The 26,904-nt window shown below is 44.0% G+C and overlaps 1 protein-coding gene across 2 annotated transcripts in view; it reads right to left on the minus strand.

Moving 5' to 3' along the window:
- The window catches only part of C7H5orf24 (chromosome 7 C5orf24 homolog), a 49,452-nt gene that overhangs the window by 2,515 nt on the left and 20,033 nt on the right, over window positions 1-26,904 (minus strand). The gene's annotated exons all lie outside the window — the stretch shown is intronic.

Raw genomic sequence — 26,904 nt, forward strand, 5'->3', positions numbered from 1 at the left:
ATATTTCTCCCCCAACATGTTTTACGTACTACAGAAAAAATGTACCTAAATTCCATGTATCCTATATTTTACTTGCCGGCTTAGAGCAGTCTACATTCTATGTCAGGACCGGAGGCTCCGATTATGCTTTCTCATTTCTTTGCTTTATTCAGCAGCCAATCAGATTTCTTATATTCAAAACACTACTAATCCCAAGAGCACCCAGTGCAAACAACAACAACCATAGAATCCATCCTATAATATGTCATGACGAGGTAAGCACTTCCTCCTTCCTCTTTCTTTGCTGCTCCGCAGCCAGTTAAGTGCCTTTATCCTCTTCTGCATGTTTTGTGTGCTTGTGAGGTTTTTCAAGTGTATGTTATCGGACGCGCGCTACAAAGCGACCAATCTACTGTGGTTCTATCTATATTGCCATTGCTTATTCTAGGTTTCTGCGCTTGGCGTGGGGTATTGGTTCTTACTTGGCTTGTGTATCCCGCAGTTCGCTGCGCGGGCAGCGCGGTGTTTTTTTCTCCGTTCGGGAGCGCTTCGGCCTCCCCTGCAGGGCGCCTCGCGCCCGCCGCAGTCCTTCGGTGGAGCGGGAGTTCTGGTGCGAGGACACGCGCTCGCATAGTCCTCTTTTAATTGTTTCTCGGGCGGCCGCCATTTTGAGTGCCTGTTTGAATACCGGCATACCGATGAGCGTTTTTGCGCGCTAAAAGCCCTGTGAACATTATTTTGTGCCCAATTTTCGCCCCCAATTACACCCGAAGCGTGTATGAGCTGAGGGCTGTACAATACGCATAGGCTTTGCCTAGAGGGGTGACTGGCAAGCCCGCCCTCCACCATATACATATATATTTTCAGAGCAGTGTGTAGCTCCTGGCTTGCCTGGGGTCCGCCTCTCCCCCTGGAGTGTCCCACAGTGGACTTTGATTGAGGTATTCCTCTTGGGTGATTCAGCTTGGTGTGCAAACATTCAAAACTTCATGTTTGCCTATATATATCTGTACTTTTACTGACCTGGCTGGATACTATGATGATGACTACTACGAGGAGGATCCTTCGGATTCTCTGGAGCAGGACATTGTGGAGGCTTTGGACAAGGGAGTCCAGAAGTCCGTAAATACGGCTCTGGTTAAAGCGATTGCGCCATTAAAATGCCACTTTAATAAATACGCAATGCAGCAAGGCTGGATTCCGTCCACTACTGCTCCCGCCAAAACGGCTTCCTCCAAAGAGGAGCCCCACGAGGCCAGTATCGGCAATATCACCAACAGCAACATTGCGGAGGCTTCCAGGACTCCGGCTCTTCCTTCTACCCCACTCGTAGAGCACGGAACAGGTTCCACAGGGGCAGGTACAACGGCAATTCAAACAGTCAACACAACACAGGAAATTCAGGCGAGACTGATTTTAGCTTCCGAGGTCAGGTTAAGGGGAGGGGGGGGGGGGGGGGTTTGCATTCAGTTTTTTCTTCAAAATTGGCATCCTAAGATCCCTGGATCTTAGAGACAGTACAAGGCTACAAGCTGGAGATGTACGACACACCCTCCCAGGGCCCTATTCCCCCTCCAATATATTTTTCCCTACTCGAGCGGAATTTTATCGCAGAAGAAATAGCCGCTCTTCTACAGAAAGCGGCCATTGTCAAGTCCCAGATACATTCCCGAGGCTTTGTTAGCAAGGTCTTCCTCGTAGAGAAAAAAGGGGGCGGGTCCAGGCTAGTCTTGAACCTAAGGGATTTCAATGCCTGGATCATTTATCGCCATTTCAAGATGGAAGGTATCCATCTGTGGCGCGACCTCTTACAGGAAGGGTATTGGATGGTGCGTCTCGACTTAAAAGACGCTTACCTTTCAGTCCCCATTTTCGCCCCTCACCGGAGTTTTCTCCAATTCGTCTGGGCAGGCGTTTGTTACAAGTACGCGGTTCTTCCCTTCGGCCTTTCGTCAGCACCTTGGTGCTTCACGAAATTGCTTCGTCCTAATGTTGGAGTCGTTGAGAGCGCGCGGGGTGCGGTTAATCGTCTACTTGGACAACATCATTCTCATGGCACGCTGCCCTCGCTTGCTGATCCAGCATTTGGAATGGTCGATCTCTCTCCTGCAGGACTTGGGGTTTGTAGTGAATCCTCATAAATCCGTGCTATCTCCCACACAGTCTATAGAGTTTCTAGGATTCCGAATAGACTCTCGGAGCTTCCAGCTTCTCCTTCCTTCTCAGAAGATCAGAACCATCAAGAAAGAATTACGTTCGGTGTTGAGCAAACAAGTTGTATCGTTGAGTTCCGTAGCTCGGATTGTGGGGCTCCTTGCCTCCTCAATTCAAGCCATCTTCCCAGGCCCACTTCATTATCGGGCTCTCCAACCCCTGAAAATCCGGCACCTCCGCAAAGGCCTCGGATATGCAGAGAAGATTCCTCTTTCAGAGGAAGCGAGGTGGGAGATGCTGTGGTGGCTCGATCACATGGAGTCGTGGAACGGCAGAGCCATTTTCGGGTCCAGTCCCGAAGTTGTAATCGAGTCGGATGCCAGCCAGTGGGGCTGGGGAGCCCGCTGCGGCTCGATATCCACGGGAGGTTGTTGGTCCCAGGAAGAGCTGTCCCTTCACATCAATTGCTTGGAGCTGCTGGCAGGTTCGTTCGCTATTTGCAGTCTTTCCCCTCACAAGACGGATTATTGCATCCTTCTGCGAATGGACAACGTGTCGGCAGTCCGATACGTCAACAAACTAGGGGGGACTCGTTCCCAAATACTGACGGAAATAGCCAAAGACTTTCGGCATTATTGCCTTCTTCTCAGAATTTCTGTGGTAGCGGAATATCTCCCGGGACGCAACAACGAGGTAGCCGACTGACACTCTCGTTATCTAAGAGACCTCAGCGATTGGAGGCTCCATCCGCGAGTGTTCCGAGCCCTGAACATATTATGGGGTCCGTGTCATCTGGACTTGTTTGCATCGCGTCTCAATCGACAACTACCAAAATTTTACAGTTGGCGTCCAGATCCGGAGGCGATAGCCTCGGACGCTTTCCTTCAATCGTGGCCCCAGACTCTGAGTTATGCATTTCCACCGTTTGCGATGATACCCAGGGTGTTGGCTCAGACCAGACATCAACAGGCGGCGTTGATTCTAATAACTCCTTTGTGGAGGGCGCAAGTGTGGTTCCTGTCAGTACAGGAGATGTTGTGTGCCACGCCCCTCCTTCCGCTGAGATGGAATCTATTGCTGGACCCTCAGAAGAACCCCCATCCTTTGGTAGAATCGGGACAACTTCCTCTGGTGGCCTGGCGAGTTTCAGGGACAGATGGGCGATCCCAGGTCTTTCGAGAGACGCTCACAAGTTCATTAATGAGGCATGGTCTGCCAATACACATATTCATCAGCATGGAATAGATGGTGTAGCTGGTTTTCTCAACAGAACACCGATCCCGCTACAGCATCGGTCTCCATGGTTGTGAATTTCCTGGCCTCCTTAGCATCATCGGGATTAGCGTATAGAACGGTTAATAATTTCCGGTCTGCTATCTCGGCTGGGCATGTCCAGGTAAATGGTAAGTCAGTGGGGGAACATCCTCTAGTGTGTAAATTACTTCGTAGTATTCGGTTGGTGAAACCACCAAGACCTAGATATACGGCCCTTTGGAATGTTTCAGTGGTCCTTCGGTTTTTGGAATCCTGGCCAGATAACAAATATCTGTCACGAAAACAACTCTCGGCAAAACTGGCGATGTTACTGTGTTTGGTTTCGTGTAAAAGAGTTTCGGACATCCGCGCTCTAGATCTAGCAGGACGTCAATTTTCCCCTGAAGGCGTGATGTTTACTATATGCCGACGTACTAAGAGTAATTTCACTTCAGTGTCCTACCCGGCTTCTCCGGACAATTCTAAATTGTGTGTTGTCCATTGTCTTAAGGCGTATGAGGTAAGTACAAATGAATTCAGATCTGATTTACATGGTCAACTGTTAATTGCATTACAAAAGCCTTTCAGACCAGTGACTCCAGCTACCTTGTCTAGATGGGTGCGCTGGCTCATGAGTGAAGCAGGCATTGATGTTTCCAGATTTGGTGCTCATTCTGTACGTGGGGCAATGGCCTCCAAGTCCTTTTCCATGGGTGTGACTATCAGACATAATGAATGCTGCGGATTGGTCAGCTGAAACTATGTTTAAGACTTTCTATTATAAACCTATTCTGGATGTTGCGTCAGTTGTGGTGGCACGGCTTTGAACAAGCATAATCGGAGCCTCCTGTCCTGACATAGAATTAAAAATTTGCGAACATACGTGACAAGAATTTTCAATTCTATTAAGGACTACGGAGGCGAGGATTATCCCACCCGGTGTTAATTAGGTCGACATGTGATATTTTGAAATGTTTGTATTGTATGAATATTTTTTTCCCTCCCTTGTGGCTATTGATTCAATTTTCACTCTGTAAGTTTCCGGTATTACGGATTCTTATTTCGGTTTCAGGTTTGGATGGCAAGTGATGGTTCTACCCTCTTCAGAGTTTTCGACAGGGAGTGTCCTCGTCGGAGTTCGTTGCGGCTGCCCACGGTTTCGCCAGATACCGAGGAATCGTCTTCACGTTTGAAGATTGGAATGTCGATTGGTTGTGAAGAACTCTTCCTCCAGGTTTTACTGTTCAAGTGGGAGTTCGGACTGAATTGGTTTTATGTTATGTTGTTTACGCAAAGAAAGAGGAAGTGCTTACCTCGTCAGGACATATTATAGGATGGACTCTATGGTGGTTGTTGTTGGCACTGGGTGCTCTTGGGATATGCAGTTTTTTTAATATAAGAAATCTGACTGGCTGCTGAATAAAGCAAAGAAATGAGAAAGCATAATCCTCGCCTCCGTAGTCCTTAATAGAATTGAAAATTCTGGTCACGTATGTTCGCAAATTTTTAATTCTTCTCCCCCCTCCCTCCATTTTTTCGAGATCCCTGGGATTAAAAGGTTACAAGCTGATTATAAACATGAAAGTTGTGCCAGCGTGTGCGCACAAATCACTTACGTGCACACACAAGAAACTGCAGTAAGCCTTCCTCTCACACCAGCCTTATCCACGGTATCATGCAGGGAGAATATCAATATTTTCCATGCCATAGAGGCAGGGGAAAATGCAGCGGTGAAACAAAAGATCACGTGGAATCAGTAACGTGAGGGCTTGAGTGGGACAAGTTCCACTTTGATACGACTAACATCGTGAAAATAGGTAACTGCTCAAGTTGAGAGCACACATTTGTGGGATGACTATTCGATCTAGTTTGCAAACCGATTCACTTACGCCATGTCCGGTGATTTGTACACCCCAGAAGTCATTTTCTCCTCAATACATGTCAAAGAAAATGAAAACCAATACCCGTTAGCCCACACAAACAGGATTCTAAATAGCCACTCAGCTTGATAATACTAGTAAAGAAAAAGGTCAACTAGTATATCCATTCTAATTGTATGGTGTGCATAACTGATTACCTTCCATTGGCCCTTATGTTATACTTTTTCCTCAAACCTGGTAAACTCATCCTCTTGGTCGTTTTTGGCAAAACTGCAGCAATTGCATGTCTTCTTGTTTTGTTTTTACAGTGGTTCTGAAAAACCTTTTTGGAAATATGTAAATTCATCGCAGTCTTGTCCGTTAAGGCTTTTCTTTCCAGCTGACATTTTCCGATGTTTTTTCACCGTTTTTTCTAATAATCCTCTTTGTTATGTATGGCTCTCATAGAGAGCCTCTATTGTTTATTTCAGTTTCTGAAAGTCATAACGCCTTGAATTAGCATCACAAGTTTGTAACAAAACTGGTTATCAACAGTTGTGAGGTCATACAGATCTTCCAGGCCAGCTGATGGGGCTCTCGGAGAGCCTGTCAGCGCAGTGATGCTTCTCTGCTTTGACTGAAAGCAGAAAGCACAGCTGCAGGAGGGGTAAGGAAGACAGGGAAAGTAGTGGGTTTTAGTTAATGATAGCAGGTAAGATATTTACTTTTCACATTTACTTCAGAGAGGAGAGGGCATATTATGTATAGCTCTCCCATTATCCTCTGCCCCTGACCAGTAGCTAAAGACAGCGGAAGATGATTTTGGGGGCCATGCATGACATAACCCATCTATGATTTTAACGTGAATTACGGGGTTGTTTTTCACCTCTGGGTCCTCAGTGAAAGCAAAAACAGCTTGAGTTGTCTATTTGAGGTTACCCAGAAAACCTTGGTGAAAAACATTCCTATAATTCACTGTTATCTTTCTATAATTCTATATGTTAACATTGTTCCATTGCTATCATATCAGTGTCTAAACTGGATATTTACTGATTTCTTTTGAAAAGATTAGCATATTCCATCACTTTCCCTATTATTCTACAGAACAACGGAGATGATGGACAGAGCGCTGAAACCTTTCAGACACTCGCCCCAAGTCACAGATCTGGGTTGAATCCATCATCGTGATGAGGGGTGAAACCCCGAAACTAGTAGTAGGATGCCTGTTTCCAGTCCAGGGAGGACCTGGCCAGGCAGTTCGGGCTGGACTGTTCCCATTGGGCGCAGGGTCAAGAATGATTTGCATATGGCTTGGTTCAAACTGGAATGGCATAGGGAGCAAAAAAAACAATGGATTTAGGCCCAGATCTCTGTACTGGTGTGAATGTATGACATTGTTCTGAATTCTGTCCATCAATTGTTCTTTTTACATCTTCCTCATTCAGCAAGCATATCAAGGTCTTGGTCTACATGTGTTTCGATACTTAGCACCATGTCTCCAAAATTCATACATATTTAAACAGAATACCCATTTCGGAGTGATTGTGTATTTTGGGTGTTTTCATTTAAATGTTTTACCTAAAGTAGCATTATCAGAACACTTCTACCATATTTCGTTAACACACATGAGTCTTTTTTCCGTTTCACACTACGTTTTGGTATCAGAACTACAAGTCTTTTTTTCACGTAGTTCTTGACTATCCACGCCTTTATAGACCCACGTGTTGCACTATCACATGATCGCTACCCGCTGAACTTTACACTCACCGGAACGTACAGAAGCGTTTTTCTCGCTACATGGAGATCTTGTAACTGCCACTACCAACCGTAAGTTTATTTTTACCATCGGTAACTTTATGAACCACTACAGTTTCCTTTGTCTCTTTGATTTTCACAGCCATATTTACTTTCTTCACCCCACCTGGTATTCTGCACGTTTTTGTAAAAAATAAACTGACACCACTGTTAGATTTTAACACACGTTAAGTTTCCCGTGTTGAATCGATTATCATTATTAATAACTCAATCCTCTCAGTCACTTACCATCGCGTTATTTTTTCGCGAACACCCGGGTAACTTACTAACCTGCTCTCGATTCACTATTATTCACCGCGAGCGTATTGTCCACGTTTCCATCAGGTACCTTTCCGCAACAGCTCATTTCACCAGTTTTTTCACTTGGGATTCCCTCGAGCACCTTTCTCTACCTGTTTATTCTCAAGCTTATCATCGAATACTAAAACTGACATCTGGTCTTATCCTTTTAGAGTGTTTTCCCTGAAGAAGGGCTAAGATAGCCCGAAATGCATTGGGCACTTGGATAAATGGTTGATTGAACAAGAATGAATATAATTGTACAGCATTATTTGAAGAAAGGGTTCATTAAATTAAATTGACCTTGGAACAAGTTTCTGTTCAATTTGTTCTACCAACTAAGAGAACTTGTTTCTCATATGGAGTGCAATACGAGTGACACCTTCCTATCTAGGAGCGTGCTGACTTTTCGTATACTTTGAATTCCCTACTCAGGGGGATTTACTCGTCTGCACCAACTACCGATTCTATACATTGTTTATCCCGTTGAAATCGAGTGCGCAAACTCTGTTTTTTCTATTCTTTTTACATCTTCCTCATTCAGCAAGCATATCAAGGTCTTGGTCTACATGTGTTTCGATACTTAGCACCATGTCTCCAAAATTTATACAGATTTAAACAGAATGCCCATTTCGGATTGATTGTGTATTCTGGGTGTTTTCATTTAAATGTTTTACCTAAAGTAGCATTAACCTTTGAAGCTCTACTAATTGGACCTGCCAAGAAGGTAACACCCAGAATGTACCACTGATAAATGTTAATTGTATACTGTACGAAAAGGTATTGCAAATTCAAACATGTGCAGTTATTATTCTTTTTCAGCAAACCTATGTTGATATATTAGATCTGTACTATTTTATTAGCAAATATGACATTATCTGTTTCCAAGAGACATGGACCATTGACAACATCTATTACTTGGAGGGTTTAAAGCTTTTTAACATCCCTGCTACCCTTCTAGGGCAGGACGTCCAAAAGGGGTCTCGCAGTTTATGGGTCTCTTAGGCTAAACGCCGATATTGGGGTATTGAACACAGATAATCCGTGTCTCCAGGCGTTAACCTTCACTTCAGGGTTTCACAGTCTAATGCTCTTGAATTTTTATAATGCTACTTCCCTTCTTCATGAGGTGTGTAACGTCACTCGCTTATGTTTTTTTTTATTGAATGGGCAGACTGACACAGAAGCCTGGTAACATGGTCCTGGTAGGAGACTTTAACATGCACATCTGTGGGGCCTTAAGGCAGGGGGAACAGGGGCTAGTGAAGAGTCCTTTTGCCCTCTTGTAGATGGTGTGCACTTCGACCATTGTAGGCAGGGGGAGAAACTTATCGCTTTGGCTTGCAAGCTGGACTTGCAACTTTCCCTAGGGAAATTGACTCCATCAAGGCGTTATCTTATTGGATCCTTTAAGGGGCTGGGCCGGGCTGGGAACCTTCGATTATTGATTTTATTCTCATCTCTACCCCCCTCTATTATTTGATCTCAGAGTTTTCAATAATAGCCAGTAGCTACAGCGACCACAACCCCCTGTGTATTAAAAGGCATATGGCTCATTTTTTACTTAAAACGCAGTCCACAGGAGGAGGGGTTTTACGGGCAGCAGGCGGAGGGAGACGACTTAGATGGGGGCGGATCTCTCCAGACACCCCGTACGGGTCTCTTTTGGAGATGTGCCAGAGTGAATTTCAGACGTGTCAGAACGCAAGGGACGAATCAGATGAGTCTATCATCCATGCTTTCGAATCAATTTCCTGTGCCATCACTAAATTATTGTCTGTTCCTTCTCAGGGGGCCCAGAGGGAGAGGGGACCTAGATGGTTTAACGCAGAATGCTCACTTGCTGCCAGGAGGCAGAAACAAGCTCTGTATGCCTCTCTGAGGAATGCAGCGCTAGTTAAAATTAGAAGAAATCAGTACAAACTGGCTCTCAGTAATCGCAAGATGGCCCTGAAGGAATTCCGTTGGTGCAAACTGATGGACGCAGCAACTTATAAGTACAGTGTAAAGTTCTGGAGTATTATAAATAGCCCCATTCTGGGAGAAGAGCCAGCTAATGTCCTAGAAGCACATATTACTGAACAAGAATGGGTAAGATATTTTGAGGATATTTTCAAGGGAGACTTGGCCTTGCCGCCTATACTAAATCCTAGTGGTACACACAAAAAACTAGTAGTATTGGAAGAAGTAGTAAGGTGAGGTATTTCAGGACTGACACATAATAAGGCCCCGGGCCCGGATTGAATTCCACCCGATCTTTATTTGTCAGACGTGGCACTTTGGGCCCCAGTGCTCACGTCCGTAATGAATGCTGTTGCTAGGCGTGGTACCCAGTCTTCTTGGACGACCTCTATTATTGTGCCAGTTTTTAAAAAGGGTGATAGGGACAGCACTGTCTGTTATAGACCGATCTCCCTCTTAGATACGGTGGTAAAAGTGGTTGGCAGGAAATTGTTGGATAGGTTATCGATCCGGACTACAGACAATAACATCCTGCCGGACGCCCAATATGGGTTTCGCCCTGGCCGTTCCACGATCAATCTTTGAATCTATTCCTTTTATCCTGTAAATACACAGTCGCCCGTAGGGGTATCATCTTCCTGGCTTTTATGGATCTGTCATCCGCATTAGACTGCATAAACAGGGGTAAATTAGGACAGATCATTTTAGCATTAGGGGTAGACAGGGAGACTGTTTCCTTCCTTTCACGACCTCCATCAGAACACCGAGGCAGTAGTGCGATACTCGTAGAGTTTGAAAGTATCTCGTTCATTCCCCGTGAGGGGTGGTGTCTGCCAAGGCTGTATAATGGCCCCGTTTCTTTTTAATATCTAGATTAACAATTTGGAGAAAATCCTCCTGGAGACCAAGGCTGATTATCCCCGGATCGGACGGCGAGGTCTCCCTGTTCTGCTATATGCAGACTACGCCGTTTTGATGGCCAGGACAGAGAGGGGCTTACAAACCCTCTTATCAACGTTCGCACAGTTTATGGGAGATTTGGACTTAAAAGTCAACAACTCAAAATCATACACTATGCAACTGGGGATGCGGCCCAGCAGATCATACACCTTTAAGGTAGGGTCTATCCGGTTTCCCAAAACATCTTACTGAAGTAAATAATGTCCAAATAACAGAAAACAAATTTATGAGACATCTGCTGTCAGTTCCCCAGGGTATCCCCGCTTTTATTGCCCACGAAGAATTAGGAATTACCTATATCACAGACCATATAGCCATTCGTCCGCTGTTACTCTGGTTAAAAATATGGATTAAGGAAGGGGACTCTTTAAATAAGGCAATCTTGAAAGACTGCCTGGCCTTGAATCAAGCTTCAAGGATTCTATGGTTAAAATATATCATGAGGAGTCTATCGAACCTGGGAAGAGGCGATCTTTTTTCAAATCCTGAGGGAATTCGAAAGGCAGAAATATCCCTTCTCAAGACGGCGTTTAATACGTGCCAGACTATATTAAGGGAGGAGAGGGAGCTCATGAAGCAAAGTGTTCGCCATTTTGTTGTATTAAGGTCGACTGAGAAGGCTTAGCTTTATTTACTTGGTTTTGTGAATTCTTATGATAGATTCCTTCTGACCAGGTTCCGGTTTGATCTGTTTCATTTACTCCTTACTTACCCAAGAGGCAATAATAGAGATCAATCCTTTCCACCCTGCGGCTGCGATGGAATATCTCCGCAGGAAATGTTACAATTTACCATGTTTTGTCCATTTTAGGACAACCCCTAGAAAAACATATTTAATCCCCATCTTGAAACAGGCCAATTTCAATCAAGTTCGCCCTCCCTTTACATTTTTACAGATGTTGATGGGTACCACCGTATTTTATGTCTTAAACTTTTTACAATCCGCCATCAAGCTTAGGGCAAGCTGTGATTAGTTGGCTTGTCCCTTACTAACACCTTGAAATCTGGTATGTGTATTGTTATCAGGGCGCGGATCCAGTCATTGGCTTTTACGTACTGATTTTAGATGTTTTATTTTAACCGGAGTTTGGGATTAGTTCCCACCTGTACATATTACTCGAATAATGAACTTGCACAGACCTGCCTTTGTTATTGCACACATTGTACCACATTAGTGTTATCCCGGTTTTTATATTATGCTTTTATGGTTATTATGTAATATGAAACCGAATAAAGAAAACCTTTGATGCTCTACTTATACATTAACAGTGCACGTTTACGTGTGCTTTACAAAATTATCAGAATGATCACTATGCAAAACAATTTATGCACTTATATTAACCTCAGAGAGATGAGATCCCTTTGGAAGTAGAACATGTGACCTTCAGGTTTCACACAGCTCTTTATTGGTTACGGACTCAGATGGGAGTTCATCAAGGATGTTTCCAAGCAATCCTGTTTTTGAAAATGTATTTTTTTAGTAATTTTCTCAACTGTTTAGTTTATGAATATATGCTTACTATCTGTGTTAGGGGTGACGTCTCCTATCAAGCACACAATTAAATCAGATAAAGCAGTAATAATCTGCAACAGTATTTAATACTAGTGTCACGTACACTAAGAACAATTGACTGCCTCTACACACATCAAACTGAAGTGTGCACATCATCCCTGACCTTATGGCTATTTACTGGTTCCCCGACGCAAAGAGGATATTCTTCAAAACCTCTACATTGCCCCCAGGGAAAGACCGATCTAGAGCGTTTTTTCTCCAACCCAAATGCAAACTCTACAAGAGGACCTTAAATTGAGTATGGCATTGCTTCTAATCAACTTTCATTTTAGGTAGAAGACCCTTCTCAGTGCAAACATGGCACACCCCGATGAAGAAAATAAGAAGGATTAGTAACTACCAAGAAATAAGAAAAAGAATAACAGTTTGGCTTTTTCACAAAACAAAACCGAGGCTTCAGCAGACCATATAATACATCCATGTCAAATGGAGCAAAAACTAAAACAAAATTGAAATGCCTCTGTGGGTTAAGTCCACAACGCCGCTAGGAGGTTCACAAAATGTTTTGCAACAACGCGATTCTCTCCTTCAACTGTAGGTGGAAAAATATGATGTTCTACTGCGATGTATATGGCACAGTAAACTACAACACCATAGATTTTTTTTTTAAACAACCTTTTCTACTGCTAGACAAGATCTGACAAATCTACAGGAAGGCACCCTTGTCCTACAACCAGAGACACAACCTGCCTGTCTCAAAACTGACAACAGTAGTCTGAAATTGTTGATAACGTTTTGAAGACCATGGGCACTAACACTCCAAATTGCTGTAGCGCCCTCTATGGGAACTGTCCGTTTGAAATAATAGCACAAATAAATGGGGAGATGGGTTTCCTATGGCCAGACCCTTTATCCTAGCAGCATTGTGCACATGTCTAGAGAGGGGTATCAGATTCCAGAGAGCAGTGCCTGCTCTATGGTCAAATCGTTTGGGGGAGAGAGGGGAAGAATTACCGGAATCAAAGGTCCATGAAGTTCACCAGACGTCAGATTTGGAGGGTTGGAACAAAGGCAGCGACCTTTCTCAACACCTCACAACTACACTGGACTGACTGATGGTTGACTTCGCCACAAGATATATAAATGTCAATACCTTAGTGAGAGGAACTGTGAAAGTGTGCTGTTGTGTGCTGGGAGAGCATCATGCCATTTTAAATACATTCAGTTTAATTACTTGCACAATACATATTAAATTACTCGGAGTTAAGTAAACTATATGATGTTCTTCCAAGGCTAACAGTTTCTTCCATAAATTTAAGATGCTGAGATTCAGTAGACTGGGTACTACCTCAACTTATTCCACCTATAAAAGGCAAGCTCTCTCCTCGACAAACACTGTAAGCGGAGGCTACTGTACAGGTAGGAGGAGGAATGGGAGAAGCCAAGGGAGTCAGTGGAAGGAGGTTGGAGATGGGTATATAAAGCTTCTGCTCAGAACAATGGCTGCTCCTTTCTTCTTCTCTTCCGCAGGCAGATATTTAGAGACATCCACCACACCAGAGACGTTTACCAACCAAGAAACAATTTCTTCCCCTCGAAAAATAATAACAATCTTTGTTTTACCGCAACTCAACTGTATTGTTTTTTTAAATTTCTTCTTCTTGGATGTTTTGCATCAGAAAGTCAAAGACCAGAGGTCTTGAACCATTTCGCAATAAAGAGAAGATGCTAAGATACTGACCAGGGCTGTGATTTATTTTCTTCCCTCTGTGACCTACATCTGTACATGCAATGTCAGAAGGAGCATGTGGCAGTTATTCAAATGCCTAGCAGAAGAGCAGCAAACTCTTCAGGAAGAAGCCTGGGTTAACCGGGAACACATATACTATCAGAATTAGCAGCTCGATTCAGATAGCTGCAGCATTCACCTAATCTAGATGAAGGCCACCAGTGCCTACAAAACAACATGTCCCCCGATTCTAGGAAGATGGTGATTTTTTTGTTTGTTTTCTTTTTTACTTCTTTTGAGCACTTAGCCAGTCAGGCTGGTTGGACTAAGAGCCAATGAGCCTTTTATATAGCACCATTGTTGACTGGCTCTTTAGAAACAGTTTAACAGGCTGCATACCCTACAAGCATGAACACCTGTGCAGAAGTACAATGAACTCTCTTGGATCAACCAAATTTAGACCTGGGACACTATAAGATTAAGGACGAGAGAGGCTGTTAAAGGTACCCCAATGGTTCTATTTTTAACCATCAAGGATGCATGTGACCCGTGGCTCCACCTGAACATTCATATGAAACAGAAAATGATGGAGCTGATTTATAGGGAACAATTCGAGTCCCTCTCCGGAGAGATGCTCACTTGGATACATCACCATCTCTAGATAAACGTGCATGAAGTGATAGATATGGTAACAGCCTTTCAGTGGGATCACAGAAACTTGTCTCTACCGCACAGAAGGGAAATCTCAGGCGAGGAACCGTGCATTTGAAGACCCAAGAACCACCAAGATCGCCATGGTTCTAGGAGGTCTGTGGGTGATCTATTCCCCAAGAAACAGCCTGTGTGCAGTGACCCCAGTGCTACAATGAAAGAGGGCAATAAGAGAACCTAGCCTGACATTGTTGGAATTACACCACCAAGGAATAGGGAGAGAACATAGGACTAAGTCCAAGAATATGAGGCTTTAGTGGACACACTCACAAACCAAACAGCAGTCATACCCTACATGGGAGGACAATTATTTGCAGTTCAACTTGTACCGATCTGCTATGTCCAACTGACTGTAAAATATGTTCAGCAGCCTGGATGCATAGCGAAATTGTTTCCTCTCTTCTCTGAAACCCACTGGTGTATCAGCTGGACATTCACCTAATGCCAAACCTTGGCACCAAAAGTCCCCTCACCAAACTATCTCTGCACCGCATCATTCATATTCCACTGAGAAATTCGGGAACAAAAAATTGTTAGTCCAGACGTTGCCATGTCTACGAGTCATTGAACTAGCCCACAATCACAAAACTGAGCTCATCGAAGATATCAAAAGGTTCTGTATCACTTTCAAACTACTTTACTATCCTGAAATTAACAGTGCAGTTCAACACTTCCGAAGACTGTGTATGGTTTGCCAAAAAACAGACGAAAATGCCATCTGAGTTTAATAAGTACTTTTATAATATCCATTGTTTAATGTGGTACTTCTGATGAAACAAACGACTGATTAAACGACTGACTGGCACAGCACTCTGTGCAGAACCTCCAAGGTGCAGATTTGATGCAGTGGCGGGTTTTCCATAAGCAATCAGAACACTCAATACCAAATCCAGAGTACATAGTTGGATATCCATATACCGACATTGAATGTATTTGTTTTTGTATTGTGTTGAGTGTATTTGGTTCCACCTTGTTACATGAGGGCATAGAGGTAGGTACGCCGAAGGCAGACCAAGATGCATTTCTGATAATAGGAGGATATCTGGTAGTTTTGTGGTCTGTAACTAATATTTGCTTGCTTTCTAATTGCTGGCTTTATATGTTTTAGGCTGTCCAGCATGCCTTTGTCCCTTCCCACCCCGTGGAGCGTAGCCCGTTTGCCACCGCTCTGACTCGCTCCTTGTATTCTTCCACAAGTGCTCGCATACTGTAAACAGGCCTTTAAATTTTGTTGTTCTCTTGTTACATTTGCTGTGCATTTAAAGACAGGCTTCACATTTTTCTTTCTCTGACTTCAAAGTGAGAGGATTTATGTGACAATCTTGCTAGGTACTGGGGGTGTGCTGAAGGCAAGGCTGTAGAATGGTATTTTAATCTAGCATTTATCAAAATGTTAATGTCTGTAAATATTTCAGAATAAATCAGAATTAGAAAAGCACAAATTCAACACTTTTTTTAAAAATTCTGAAGTGTGGTGAAAAGGAATATTTTAATATTATCAAAATACATCAATACACTATGCCATTTTCCACACATTATCATTTGTTCGCTGTATAATTTTATCAGTAAACCTGTATGTCTGTGCAAATGTAATGGTTGTTTCAAATGAAAATTTGTTGTCTGCAATAGTAACGTGCTACAACACCATGGTACTCCACTCTATGCCATTTCATTCTAGGCCACTCTAGCACCACTACACTCCTCTCTATGCAACTCTACTCTACACTAGTCTACGACACTGTACTCTACTCTACAACAATCTACTCTACACCACTCCACTCCACTCCACTCCGAGGCATTCTACTCCACTCCATTCTACGCCACGCCACTCTACGCCACGCCACTGTACATCACTCTATGCCACTTCAATATAGGCCGCTCCACTTTAGGTCACTCCACTTTAAGACATTTTACTCCACTCTACGCCACTTTACTCCACTCTATGCGACTTGACTCTACACCACTCTGCTCCCTCTACGCCACTCCAAACCACATCTCTACACGCCACTCCATGGCACTTCAATCTAGGCCACTTCACACTAGGCATCTCCACTTTAGGCATCTCCATTTCACTCTACAACACTTCACTGTAGGCCACTCCACGCCATTTCACTCTACAACACTCCACAACACTATGCCACTCAACACTCAATGCCACTTAAAGCCATTTTACTCTACTCCACGCTGACACTTCACTCTACGCTGTGCCACCTCACAACACTTTACTCTACAACACTCCACTCCATGCCACTCTACTTTATGCCACTCTACTTTAAACTACTCCACAACACCTATGTCACTACACTCTACGCCACTCTGACACTCCTCAGCCCTCCACTCTATGACACACTGCTCCATTCAACTCTTCGATACACTACTCCACTCAATGAATCCCTACAGCCCTCCACTCTACGCCACAACACTCTACAACACTGTATGACCCTCCGTGACACAACATTCTATTCCCATCTTCGCCACTCCACTCTACGACACGCTATGCTACCCTACAACACTCCACTCTACACCAATCCACAACACATGGCATTTAATACTCCTTTGCTGGCCAAACTACTTTCTTGAAATAAAATACTATACCATTAATCGCATTGTGCAGTCTCCCAGCTGCCGGTTTAGAAGAACTGAATTATCAGAAACAGTGAGCAACTGGAGTAGGATTTTACTGAATTTAAAAGGAACTTAGTAGGCACATCTGGAAGGTCAGGCAGATGAAGTTGAAATTAAAAGGATGTAACTCTGCACCCATTTTCCAAATCCAGAGTCCACTATAAACTCAAATTGTCTGCCGCTACCTGTATTACCGAAGCTAAGTTTAACTAGGTATTAGTAAGCAAAAGATGTGATCAATGAAAGAAAACAGGTGTCAATGGTATGTTGTTCACATTTGCATAGCTATAATAACCATTTACGTGGCATCATAACACTTTCTCGGTGGGAACGCTTTCGTACGGAAACATTAAGGCCATTAATCAATAGTCGCTGGTGTTTGTTGGTGTCTGAATGTGAGAGATAAGAAGATGGCATTTTCAATGTTTGTAAGTAATTTGAGTAGGTTAGTGTGAAGTTAAAAATTGCCTTCAATTTTGAGAAGACTTTGTAGAGCCTTATCTATATGGGTGAATGTACTGAAGGGCTTTTGTTTTTCCTATCGTGGGTAGTTGGTTTTTCATCGTGTGGCCACAGTAAACTCTTCTCTAGCAAGGCATCACATTTCAGGAAGGCAACTGCAAAGTGGTGCGGTACGCTTGATGTGCTGTGTTTAGGCAGGATTTGTCAGAGTTATCAAAAAGTAGGTTACTCGGGTGAATCCTATGTTATGCACGTGAAAGTGTAAGAGTACTGTTTAAGGTGAGGCCAATTCCACATTTAGGTCCAAAAGCTACTCCCAACCTGGTCAAATAGGTCTATACAATAACACAGCAGTAGGTAAGATACACCGCCGGGAATGTCAGGCATGAACATATCATGAAATGAAAATAAATGTATAAAGAGCTCAAATATCAGTTGGCATCAAGGCACTTTGAGCCATGTAAACAATCTCAAGGTGGGGAATAGAAGTATTAAGAAGAAAATAACATCAGTCTACAAAGACAATAGGCACGTTTTTAAAGCCTTTCTAAAGTCCAGATGATTTTCCACAGCACTAAGATAATTAGGAAGAGTGTTCCACTGTTTGGCCGTGGCTACAGAGAATGATCTTCCTCCCCATCTCGCCTTCTGAAATTTAGGAATGACCACCAGTTTTTTCTTAGTAGAGCATATTGGTCTTGTTGGTTGGTCACACTGAAATGTGGTTCTAATAGCCCTGGGATCTGAGCTATGCAATGCCTTGTGTGCAATAACACAAGGCTTTAAAGGTGACTTGCTTACTTATGGCCAACCAGTGGAGCTTGACCAATTCAGCAGCCAACAACTGATGCCTGGTGAGGTCCAAGATGAGCCTTGCTGTGGGTTATGTGCAGTTTGCAGTTTCTTGATTGAGAACTTGTTGAGATTCAGGTACAAGGCATTAAAGTAATCGATCCTAGACAAAATTAGCACCACGACTACTGTTTTGCGCTCAGATTGTGAAATGTAGGGAAATATTTTACTCAATATTGTGACCAAGTTGAAACAGGAGGATACTGTCCTGTTTACCTGTGAGTCAAAGAAGAGTTGGTCATCCACTAGGACGTCAAAGATTTTTTGCAACTTTTAAGGTAAAGGCAAACTTCTCAATGATTCGGCCACTAATTTCTGTTCAAGATAGAAGGTTGACTTCCAAAGATGATCACCTCTGTCTTCTCATCATTTAGCTTAAAACAATTTTCCCAAATCCAGTTGGAAATTGCCTTCATATAATTGTCAAAACTGATGTGCCTAGCCAATCCATCCTCCGACAGATACAATGATCTGTGTATCACCAGCATAGGAGAAGACCTAAAGACCAAATGATCGAATAAGTTTGGATAATAGAGAAATGTAAAGATTGAATAGCATGGGGTTTAATGAGGAGCCCTGAGGGTTTGGGTTTTGAGCTGACCAATATTCACTATCTGGTTCCTGTCCATTAGGAAGGATCTCAGAATATTTAGGGCTGTGCCCTTAAATGCAATCTGAGCTAGGTGAGATGTAAGGATCACTGGGGAGACTGTGTCAAAAACCGCAGCCAGATCCAACAGAATCAGTACCGCAGCCTGACCCGCATCTACTATCACTCAATGTTATCAACCACTGAGACCAGGGTGGTTTCTGTGCCATCGTCATCACTTGCCTATTATGATGTTTTTCCAGAATTCTAACTGGTGTCTGAAGGAGGGATATGGGACTGTAGTTTTTTGGAATGTATAGTTTCTTCCTCTGTCATAGGTTGGCAGCAGGAGAAGGAATGTTGACCTCCCCTAGAGTGTTCCTTCCCATTATACTCTAAACATCATATATATACTGCCTCTACTAAGGGCCCGAGTCTGCGCCTGATCTTAATTTTCTAGCAATGTATTATGAATGGTAAGGCCTTTTAACCCCAAAGAACAAGGCCATGTCATCACAGAAAGTCTGCGAGCCTTCCGGGTGATTTGGATTGTTAAAAGAGGACAAAGTATTTATGGTTTAAAATAGCTCTCTAGAAGAGTTGGGGGCATTAGCAATTTTCCCAGTGCAGAATTTAGACTTCTCCACATAGATAGCCAGTTTATACCCTCTAATAAGGGTTCAATATTTACTTTTTACCTCTGGATCGTAATCTCTGTGCCAAACCTGCTCTCGTCTCCCAACAGGTTTGCCTCCATGATTTAAGTCGGTCAGCGAACAAAGGTGCAGAAAGGGATTACCTATGGCAGTCTCTAGTCATAAAAGGGGCAACTTTATCCCAGGCCATGCTAAGCCATACTGAATATCTTCGGCAGCAAGAGTAACATCTTCCTGAGCAGTAAACGTTTTACTGTTTAGGGCATTTGAGAAAGTCATTGGGATATACCCTAAACATTTCTTTTTCAAATTTCTATAGGCCTCCCTAGAGTGAATCCAGGACAATGAGAAGCAGACAGCATGAGGATCTTGATACATTAGTAGGAGTGTTTCCTCAACATTGCATGAGTGGAGAAATTCCCATTGAGTGTATGCCCTGCAGAATGCGTAGGCACATTGACTGAGTTGAAAACTTGCTAAAGTATCAATAAGAGTATCTGAATCCCTGTTTATTGAATCCTCCAGATAAAAATGAAACTCACCATAAACTGTACAATTGGATTTGTCCAAGCAAGGTTCAATCAGTTGCCCTATTTTGAGTGAGACACTGGATCTGGGTCCAGGAGGGCGGTAGACCAGAAACCCAGAAAAGGATGCTGTATGATGAATTTTTAAGATTAAAACTCAATGCTTCACATAGAGTAGACCCTTTGGCTGCTTCCATTGAGCAGTAGAAAGTATTTTTATAAACGATGGCCAGGACCTCTTCTACCCTCTCCATCTTTTCTGAGCTTCTGCTAAATCAGAATCTGAAGATTTGCGGGCCTAGGTTTCTGTTGCCATACAAAGCCCGGGTTTTGAGTATTGATGAATTCAGCAAACTCTAGATTTTCCTAATCAAGGAGCGGGCATTAATCAAATACCCCTTAGGGAGTTTTGGAAAGGCCTATCGCTGTCATTGGCGGGGAGTGTGGCGCTTTTAAAAATGGTGGTGCTTTAGTGCTTAATGTACTGTTTCACTGTACTTCCAATATGGAAACCCTCAAAGTGGCATGACGACTTCCTTGGTATCGAATCTCCTATGGGGCACGGGCCGTAGACATGTAGTCCTGAAAACAATGCAGCGCCCAACTGCAGATGGGGGGGACCTTGCAGTCCCCGACTTTGAAAGATATTATCTTGCTGGGCAACTGCAGTGGTTTGCCCGCTGGCTAGCGGATCGGCAGACGCAGACAGGTGCAGCTGCACCATTCACACCAGACTTGAACGTACAATTGAAAATATTGGTGAGAGGAGGTAGAGCTCCGCTTGACGACACCGGCGAGGTACAAGTGATATGGCGCTGTTGTAGACGCTGTCTCCAAAAAACGCAAACACGGATCCCCTGCTCACCTGACTTCCCAATAACATTACTGTAAATACTACCACATGGGGGGCAATGGGTTGGTCTCGGGACTAGATACAAGCGGGGGCAACACGATTGGGAGACCTATACAGAAACTGGGTACTCCTCCTATTCGAAGACTATAGAAAGGACTTCGACCTCCCCCACGGTCATTTCTTATTACATGGGGAGTTGTGGCGGTGATTCGGGAACACTGGGGGGGCGGGAATGTCCGAACCTCCGCATCATGACACTTGTAGATACTTCGGAACTGCGGGGGGAGAATCAAATTGATCACGTGCCTTTCGAAAGGCACTGGAAAAGGATACCCTCCAACCACTGACTGTTCTATGAAACTGATGGTCAGAGAACCTGAATACTCGTCTGGAAGACAAAGACTGGGAAACTATACTGGCTGGGACCCCTAGGATCTCGAGGAATGCCAGCTTCCGATTTATTAATTTCTTTATACTACACAGGATATACCTCACCCTGAGACACAGTAACACATTTTTTCACGGGGGAGACATGGGATGCCCAAGATGTGGAGAATTGAGGGCAGAACTCCTCCATATGCTCTGGACATGTCCGATGCGAAGGAATACTGGAACAAAATCACAAAAGCAATTGAGGCGATTATAGAGCGCCCGGTTCCCTGTGCCCCTGCTCAGTGTATCTTGGGCCTGTTCCCCCACACCCCCAAAACATGGGTCACTAGCAGATGTGAAGACCTGGCCCTGATATTGGCAAAACAAGAAAGAATAAGGCATTGGAGGACCCCTGAAGGACCTCGAATTCCAATATGGGGAAAAAAATAAAAAAAAAAAGAGTTGGAAAAATGGGTAGGATGTGAGGGGAGGACCATCCTTAGGATTGCCTGCTGGGGGATTGGGTCAATTGAGAGAGTCAGTCCCTGGGAAGCACTGGTAGATAGTACAAAAGCCCCAGAACACGAATCAGGGGAATCCACTCCAATAGGACTGTCTCCTCAGAGGAACCCAATGTAACAGAAGTTGGATGCAGGGGACCCCAAGCTGCCCCAGACACATCCGAGAATAACGAATACTTCGAATACGAAGGTGGGAGATGGCAAAGATGGGATAGCACGACAGATAAACATGAGAACAGCAATATGTTAATCCCCAGATCATGCCAATAATCTGTAACGGGCGGGGGAAGGGGGGAATTGAAAGTTAGCAGATTTGTTTACGTTATGAATCGTTATTACAAATGAGTTTCCATGGCTTAGTTCCATAATGAGACAGAAAACAAAATAACTGTATTATATGCCTCATGAACACTAACAACCAATAAAATAGGTTTTAAATAAATGAAATAGCCCTTAACCTTCTTCACTTCCCCCGTTTCACTGTTCAGTCGGGGTTAAGTTACTTCCCTTGTTCTTGCAGGACTGTTTACCTGTAAAGCCAAAGCAGCTTCCTTAGTGATCACACGCCAACCGGGAGGTTTATTGCTCAAATTTAGTATGGTCCAACCGTGCTGCTTACCATTCAGTTCCCAAAGTTGATTGTGGGAATAAGAGCCTTTGGTTGCCAGCTACGGCAATTAAAATGGGTTGCTCTTCCCGTCAGTGGTGCTGGAGCAACTTTGAGAGTGGGGGAGCTGCCATCAATGTTACGAGACTAATAGGAGAAAAGTATGAGTTCAGATGTGCATTTTAGAGCACTCTGTTCCAAATACATGATAATGTATGGTGCAATATGTACTGTAAAAAGAGCATAATTTCCATTGAAATGGCCACTAATTTGAATAAGATATTCAGCTTTACAGCTAAACAAATATGGTGCACGATTGTTAACATGCAGTAATCCGGTTTCAACACAAATTTATCATTTGAGCATCACACAAGTTTTCGGATGTTAGATCCTATGAAAATATTTGTTCCCAACAGAATTTAAGAATTACAAAAAAACACGAACATGTCTCATTCGTACTTTCCCTGCTTCTGATATATTTTGAAACATTTGTATACTTAATTTGCAAGTATTTTGTTAAGTGTTATAAAATATATGACATCCTAAAGTTTTCCGTCAAGCTTCATGCACCCCAGCAAACAAGTCACTTGGTTCACATTAGAAATTTCCCTCACCTTGCAGTAAGTAAAAGGAAAAGTAAACTGCAATCTCAATGTTAAAATAAGAAGCAGCAGTTTGTCATGAGACTCTGGCTGACATTTTACCTCAGTCTTTGAACAAACAACAAATGCAGCGTGTGAGAAAGTGGCTCTGTATATACTGTTCCCAAATAGTTACAGGGTGTACAGAGTCCACAGTCCCCAGAGGTTTGGCAGAGGCTAAAGTTAGATATAACCTTACTCTCTATAGCGCGTAGCTTGGTCGAGCAGTAAGGCAGTATCAGAGGACAGTGTAAAGCATTTGTTGCACACACTCAGCCAGCAAATGGTCTCACACACTCAAGAACTGAACTCTAGGCCAATGGTTTATATATAAAAAAATATATGCTTGTTTTATTTTAGAACCAACAATAGGTATTAAAATATACTTTCTCAGAATGAGATGCTTTATATAAATACTTTTGCAATATGCAATTGACTTTTGTAGAAAGTTACAAGTGGTTGCAATAGGCAACACAATTTTAAACACAATAATGCATTGAGTTCAATGGAAGTTTCAAGTTATTTGCCACAGATTACTTTTAGGATTACTTTTGGAATTCTAGGACTGGATCCTAGATTCAGTCCTGGGTCAGTACTTGGAATCAAGTGATAAAAGTCGACTTAATTACTGTGATCATTTTTAGACAATATTTTGCTATTTTGAAAGTTGACACTTAGACAATATTTCATAGAAAACAGTCAATGATTCCCTATGGCAGAAAATTCAAGTTACAGGTATAGTATGCTCTTGTTACTTTTGTAATCCAGTACTGGGTGCCTAGACTCAGTACTGGGACCTTTATCCAAAACAGGTAAGTAATTACGTTTTCAGATATTATACGATTTTTAAAGAATATTTAAAGATTGCAGAAATTGACAGAAGAAATTTCACAGAAAAACAGTCAATGATTGCCTATGGGAGAAAATTATGTTACTGGTAAGTAAAGTTGTAAGTATTTTTCAGAGTCAGTGCTGGGCACCAAGATCCAGCACTGGGAGCTCACCTAAGAGCAGGTGAGTATTTTCGTTTTCGTTACTCGGCTGATTTTTGGTGAATATTTTAGGTTTTGAAAAGTCCACACTTAGAAGAAATTTCAGAAAAAACGAGTCAATGTTACCCTATGGAGAAAATTGAGTTATCAGTTTAAAGGTAAGTACTCGACTGGCAGAGTTAAGGTTCTGGGCATAGACTCAGGGGTCTCCCAGGGTCAGGTAGGTACAGTTGGTTCACCCTCAGCGGCACAAGGGCGGCCGGGTGCAGAGAGAGTTAGGCCCAATGTTATCCTATGAGAGGTAGGGGGGCCTTGGTTGGTGGCTGCTGACTAGCAGGCCATGCGGATGTGGGAGCTGGGCTCCTGGTCACTTACTCAGGGCAAGTGGGGAAGTAGATAGGTGTAGAGGTTGCACTGCCAGGGCCACTCAGGCCGCTTGGTGCAGGTTGCTTTTGAGCCTTCGGGCGCTCAATTGATTTCAATGGGAAATCTCCGGTTTAGAAAAAGACTGCAAGCTCGGGGACGAAGATTCTTCAGGTGCCACCACCACTTCGAGAGGTAAGTTGGGTAGTTGGAGGATAGGTAGGTACCCCGGGATTGGGCACAGGGGGCCGCGGGGCGCCAGGGTGCCTTTTGATGTCGGGAAATCTTACCCTCTGTTGATCGCGGTTGGGGGGGCACCTGGTTCTGAGGCTGCAGGCTTCTTCAGGAGTGTCGAGGGAGGTCCTTGGGTGCCAAACTCGGGGTCACAGTCGCCGTGGGGTCGCAGTGGGTTCGTCCTCGTGGTCTTTGTTCACTCCGGCACAGGCCAGGCTTGGCGGGTGCAGAGTGTGCTGGGTTCGCGGTTCCGGGCTGCTGCCAGGGATTAGAAGTAGGTTTGGAGTAGAGCCTCTACTCATGGGAGTCCCAGGGGTTTAGAGTCAAAAGGTAGCCAGGTCCTCCAGGGTTTGTGAGGTTGCTGGCCTCAAGAGATGCCGGGTTGGAGCAGGAGCAGGTTCGAGGGTCAACAGGCCGGTAGGGCTGGGGCCAAAGCAGTTGGTGTCTTCCTCTTCTTAGCAGCTGCAGGGCAGGTCTTCTTTCTTCTAGCTCTTCTTCGGATTTTGGAATCTGGGGAAGGAAGGTTCAGGGTGCCCCTAAATACTAGATTTAGGGGCGCTAAAGGTAGGTGAAGGGCATGGACCAATGGGTCCCTGTCCTGGGGTGGGTACACCCCCTATCCTGCCTCTCTCCTGTGGGAGGGGGGCAGTAGCCTAGTCCTGATAGGGCAGGGCTTCCCATCTTCAAGATGGCGAGAGCCCGGAGATGTGCTTCACCTCGCGCCTCCCCCACCTGAGGAGTGGGGTTCGGCAGGCTGGCACATCCCCTGTCCTTATTTGGGGTTTCCAGCCAAGCTTCCCGCCAGAGGGGGGGGGGGGTTGCAGTGGCCTGGGGAAGCTCACAGAGGCGGCATGCCTTTGAAGCTTCCCCCTGCCCATCCTGGGGGGGGGGGGGGGAGGAGATTTAGCACCTCGCCCAGGATGTGCATTGTTGCAGGCCCAGGAGAGCAGGGGCTCTCCTACCCAGGGGTCCAGCAACATGTCTGCTGTGTAGCAGCCTAGGTAGCCTCAGAACAGACGTGGATTGTAGGTTAGGTTTAAGGGGGCACCTCTAAGATGCCCTCTGGGGTGCTGGGTACATTAAATCCCACACTGGCATCAGTGTGGGTTTAATGTGCTGAGAAGTTTGATACCAAACTTCTCAGTCTTCAGTGTTGCCATTATGGTGCTGTGGAGTTCGCGTTTGACGAGCTCCCAGCACCATGTACTCTTAAATGGCAGCACTGCAGTTACAGTGCCCAGGAATGGACCTGGGTACTGTAGGGGCACATGGCTCCTGCTTCTGTGCCCACACCATTGGCATAGGGCACCCAGCTAGAGGGGGGCTGATGTATCCCATGGCAGTGTAGGTGATGGGCATGGCACACAGGGATGTGTGCCATGTCGACTCTTTGTTTTGTCTTTCACCCACACACACAGCCTGCAAGGGCAGTGTGTGTGTGTGTATGTGTGTGTAAGGGTACAGGGCCTAGGGCCTCTAAGGTGGCACAATGAGTGCTGCAGCCCTTAGAGGCCTTCCCTGGTCACAAGGCCCTGGGTACCATTAACCACAGGCTGACATGTGGCCAGGGTTTGCCAATTTGGGTTTAGTGTTTTTAAGGAAGGAACAAAGGCCCTGGGCACCTGAGTGGCAAGAGCCCAGGGCACACTCAGTCAAAGTACATTCAGAAATTCAGCAACAAGTGGCGGCATACCATGCAAGAAAGATGGCACTTTCTCACAAAGCGTGATAGAACAAACTCTAGCAGCCTCTTGGCTCATTCTACTGAATTGCTGCACGGTTATTTTGGGGGTTCTGCAGCATCTTCTGTGCCCCTACTTCCAGTGCCCATGATGCCTGTCCTGAACCCAGATTGGGGAATGAGAATATGATTATTTGCCTGGACCCCACTCCTTAAATGAAAAATGAACGTTTTTGCAAATACCTTGGCAGTTGCCTTTAACAAATGATATATCTTAAAGAGATACTCAGATAACCCTTTTTATTAATTGGACAAGCAGTCTGCAACTCCACAAATCGGGATGACTGAATCTAGCAAAACACAGCAAATAAAGCAGAATAAGAAATGGGTTTGAACAGTTAGCTAAGAAGCACATGTACCATACTGTTATCTTTCTGATTATATATTCTTTGCATTCACCTTTATGCAACATGTCATCACCCCTATAAAACAGAACTAAAGAACATTTCCTCATCATCGTTTACGAAATGCCGCCCATTGCCACTATAAGTCATATCTGTAATGTTATTCATATAAAAGTAAAAGACTGTCACTGTTGACTGACTGATACATTTCAAATTTGCTACAGTCATCAATAAAGTTTGTTATAAAAAAAATTAAAAAAAAAGAACATTTCCTCAACCTGCCTTTTGATGGAAACAAACTTTTTCAAAA

This window comes from Triturus cristatus, chromosome 7 (assembly GCF_964204655.1).
Source record: "Triturus cristatus chromosome 7, aTriCri1.1, whole genome shotgun sequence".
In the NCBI taxonomy this organism is placed as follows: domain Eukaryota; kingdom Metazoa; phylum Chordata; class Amphibia; order Caudata; family Salamandridae; genus Triturus; species Triturus cristatus.